Source organism: Ipomoea triloba, chromosome 16, assembly GCF_003576645.1.
Source record: "Ipomoea triloba cultivar NCNSP0323 chromosome 16, ASM357664v1".
Taxonomy (NCBI): Eukaryota; Viridiplantae; Streptophyta; class Magnoliopsida; order Solanales; family Convolvulaceae; genus Ipomoea; species Ipomoea triloba.
In genome coordinates this window covers 7,493,051-7,496,343 of record NC_044931.1, presented here as the reverse complement: position 1 = coordinate 7,496,343, position 3,293 = coordinate 7,493,051, and the positions used below count along the sequence as shown (strand labels likewise).

At 50.1% G+C, this 3,293-nt stretch overlaps 11 non-coding genes across 11 annotated transcripts; all 11 read left to right on the top strand.

Moving 5' to 3' along the window:
- Nucleotides 1–446: 446 nt before the first annotated feature.
- On the top strand, nucleotides 447–565 carry LOC116008886. Its single transcript, XR_004096237.1, has one exon. It is a non-coding gene; the product is annotated as a 5S ribosomal RNA (ribosomal RNA).
- A 137-nt stretch (nucleotides 566–702) lies between these two features.
- LOC116008637 lies at nucleotides 703–821 on the top strand. The gene has a single exon (XR_004096006.1). It is a non-coding gene; the product is annotated as a 5S ribosomal RNA (ribosomal RNA).
- Nucleotides 822–958: 137 nt separating this feature from the next.
- Nucleotides 959–1,077, top strand: LOC116008463. Its single transcript, XR_004095845.1, has one exon. It is a non-coding gene; the product is annotated as a 5S ribosomal RNA (ribosomal RNA).
- A 137-nt stretch (nucleotides 1,078–1,214) lies between these two features.
- On the top strand, nucleotides 1,215–1,333 carry LOC116008522. The gene has a single exon (XR_004095899.1). It is a non-coding gene; the product is annotated as a 5S ribosomal RNA (ribosomal RNA).
- A 137-nt stretch (nucleotides 1,334–1,470) lies between these two features.
- Nucleotides 1,471–1,589, top strand: LOC116008315. Its single transcript, XR_004095706.1, has one exon. It is a non-coding gene; the product is annotated as a 5S ribosomal RNA (ribosomal RNA).
- A 137-nt stretch (nucleotides 1,590–1,726) lies between these two features.
- LOC116009172 lies at nucleotides 1,727–1,845 on the top strand. Its single transcript, XR_004096449.1, has one exon. It is a non-coding gene; the product is annotated as a 5S ribosomal RNA (ribosomal RNA).
- Nucleotides 1,846–1,982: 137 nt separating this feature from the next.
- On the top strand, nucleotides 1,983–2,101 carry LOC116009171. Its single transcript, XR_004096448.1, has one exon. It is a non-coding gene; the product is annotated as a 5S ribosomal RNA (ribosomal RNA).
- Nucleotides 2,102–2,238: 137 nt separating this feature from the next.
- Nucleotides 2,239–2,357, top strand: LOC116009170. The gene has a single exon (XR_004096447.1). It is a non-coding gene; the product is annotated as a 5S ribosomal RNA (ribosomal RNA).
- A 137-nt stretch (nucleotides 2,358–2,494) lies between these two features.
- On the top strand, nucleotides 2,495–2,613 carry LOC116008804. Its single transcript, XR_004096160.1, has one exon. It is a non-coding gene; the product is annotated as a 5S ribosomal RNA (ribosomal RNA).
- A 138-nt stretch (nucleotides 2,614–2,751) lies between these two features.
- On the top strand, nucleotides 2,752–2,870 carry LOC116008411. Its single transcript, XR_004095796.1, has one exon. It is a non-coding gene; the product is annotated as a 5S ribosomal RNA (ribosomal RNA).
- A 137-nt stretch (nucleotides 2,871–3,007) lies between these two features.
- On the top strand, nucleotides 3,008–3,126 carry LOC116008739. Its single transcript, XR_004096100.1, has one exon. It is a non-coding gene; the product is annotated as a 5S ribosomal RNA (ribosomal RNA).
- Nucleotides 3,127–3,293: the final 167 nt, after the last annotated feature.

Here is a 3,293-nt window from a genome sequence, read left to right as displayed (position 1 = left end):
AATGCACCGCATCCCATCAGAACTCCGAAGTAAAGCGTGCTTGGGCGAGAGTAGTACTAGGATGGGTGACCCCCTAGGAAGTCTTCGTGTTACATCCCCCACCCTCTTTTCAGTTTTTTCTTTTAAACCGCTGGACCGCTCGCTAAGGATACTATTTTTTTCTTTTAAACCGCTGGACCGCTCGCTAAGGATACTATCCTTTTAAACCGCTAAACCGCTAAGCTCGCTAAGGATACTATCCTTTTAAACCGCTAAACCGCTAAGCACGCTAAGGATACTATCCTTTTAAACCGCTAAACCGCTAAGCAAGATAAGGATACTATCCTTTTAAACCGCTAAACCGCTAAGCAAGAGAAGTTTACTATCCTTTTAAACCGCTAAACCGCTAAGCAAGAGAAGTTGCGCGGAGAGAGAGGGTCAAGTACATTTTGCGCGCAGTACATGACGGATATGATCATACCAGCACTAATCCACCGGATCCCATCAGAACTCCGAAGTTATGCGTGCTTGGGGGAGAGTAGTACTAGGATGGGTGACCCCCTGGGAAGTCCTCGTGTTGCATCCCCCACCCTCTTTTTAATTTTTCTTTTAAACCGCTGGACCGCTCGCTAAGGGTACTATCCTTTTAAACCGCTAAACCGCTAAGCGAGAGAAGTTGCGCGGAGAGAGAGGGTCAAGTACATTTTGCGCGCAGTACATGACGGATGCGATCATACCAGCACTAATGTATCGGATCTCATCAGAACTCCGAAGTTATGCGTGCTTGGGCGAGAGTAGTACTAGGATGGGTGACCCCCTGGGAAGTCCTCGTGTTGCATCCCCCACCCTCTTTTCAATTTTTCTTTTAAACCGCTGGACCGCTCGCTAAGGATACTATCCTTTTAACCCGCTAAACCGCTAAGCGAGAGAAGCTGCGCGGAGAGAGAGGGTCAAGTACATTTTGCGCGCAGTACATAACGGATGCGATCGTACCAGCACTAATGCACCGGATCCCATCAGAACTCCGAAGTTATGCGTGCTTGGGCGAGAGTAGTACTAGGATGGGTGACCCTCTGGGAAGTCCTCGTGTTGCATCCCCCACTCTCTTTTTAATTTTTCTTTTAAACCGCTGGACCGCTCGCTAAGGGTACTATCATTTTAAACCGCTAAACCGCTACGCGAGAGAAGTTGCGCGGAGAGAGAGGGTCAAGTACATTTTGCGCGCAGTACATGACGGATGCGATCATACCAGCACTAATGCACCGCATCCCATCAGAACTCTGAAGTTAAGCGTGCTTGGGCGAGAGTAGTACTAGGATGGGTGACCCCCTGGGAAGTCCTCGTGTTGCATCCCCCACCCTCTTTTTAATTTTTCTTTTAAACCGCTGGACCGCTCGCTAAGGGTACTATCCTTTTAAACCGCTAAACCGCTAAGCGAGAGAAGTTGCGCGGAGAGAGAGGGTCAAGTACATTTTGCGCGCAGTACGTGACGGATGCGATCATACCAGCACTAATGCACCGGATCCCATCAGAACTCCGAAGTTATGAGTGCTTGGGCGAGAGTAGTACTAGAATGGGTGACCCCCTGGGAAGTCCTCGTGTTGCATCCCCCACCCTCTTTTCAATTTTTCTTTTAAACCGCTGGACCGCTCGCTAAGGGTACTATCCTTTTAAACCGCTAAACCGCTAAGCGAGAGAAGTTGCGCGGAGAGAGAGGGTCAAGTACATTTTGCGCGCAGTACGTGACGGATGCGATCATACCAGCACTAATGCACCGGATCCCATCAGAACTCCGAAGTTAAGCGTGCTTGGGCGAGAGTAGTACTAGGATGGGTGACCCCCTGGGAAGTCCTCGTGTTGCATCCCCCACCCTCTTTTTAATCTTTCTTTTAAACCGCTGGACCGCTCGCTAAGGGTACTATCCTTTTAAACCGCTAAACCGCTAAGCGAGAGAAGTTGCGCGGAGAGAGAGGGTCAAGTACATTTTGCGCGCAGTACATGACGGATGCGATCATACCAGCACTAATGCACCGGATCCCATCAGAACTCCGAAGTTAAGCGTGCTTGGGCGAGAGTAGTACTAGGATGGGTGACCCCCTGGGAAGTCCTCGTGTTGCATCCCCCACCCTCTTTTTAATCTTTCTTTTAAACCGCTGGACCGCTCGCTAAGGGTACTATCCTTTTAAACCGCTAAACCGCTAAGCGAGAGAAGTTGCGCGGAGAGAGAGGGTCAAGTACATTTTGCGCGCAGTACGTGACGGATGCGATCATACCAGCACTAATGCACCGGATCCCATCAGAACTCCGAAGTTAAGCGTGCTTGGGCGAGAGTAGTACTAGGATGGGTGACCCCCTGGGAAGTCCTCGTGTTGCATCCCCCACCCTCTTTTTAATCTTTCTTTTAAACCGCTGGACCGCTCGCTAAGGGTACTATCCTTTTAAACCGCTAAACCGCTAAGCGAGAGAAGTTGCGCGGAGAGAGAGGGTCAAGTACATTTTGCGCGCAGTACATGACGGATGCAATCATACCAGCACTAATGCACCGCATCCCATCAGAACTCCGAAGTTAAGCGTGCTTGGGCGAGAGTAGTACTAGGATGGGTGACCCCCTAGGAAGTCTTCGTGTTACATCCTCCACCCTCTTTTCAATTTTTTCTTTTAAACCGCTGGACCGCTCGTTAAGGATACTATCCTTTTAAACCGCTAAACCGCTAAGCGAGAGAAGTAACGCGGAGAGAGAGGGTCAAGTACATTTTGCACGCAGTACATGACGGATGTGATCATACCAGCACTAATGCACCGGATCCCATCAGAACTCCGAAGTTATGAGTGCTTGGGCGAGAGTAGTACTAGAATGGGTGACCCCCTGGGAAGTCCTCGTGTTGCATCCCCCACCCTCTTTTCAATTTTTCTTTTAAACCGCTGGACCGCTCGCTAAGGGTACTATCCTTTTAAACCGCTAAACCGCTAAGCGAGAGAAGTTGCGCGGAGAGAGAGGGTCAAGTACATTTTGCCCGCAGTACATGACGGATGCGATCATTCCAGCACTAATGCACCGGATCCCATCAGAACTCCGAAGCTAAGCGTGCTTGGGCTAGAGTAGTACTAGGATTGGGGACCCCCTGGGAAGTCCTCGTGTTGCATCCCCCACCCTCTTTTGAATCTTTCTTTTAAACCGCTGGACCGCTCGCTAAGGGTACTATCATTTTAAACCGCTAAACCGCTACGCGAGAGAAGTTGCGCGGAGAGAGAGGGTCAAGTACATTTTGCCCGCAGTACATGACGGATGCGATCATACCAGCACAAATGCACCG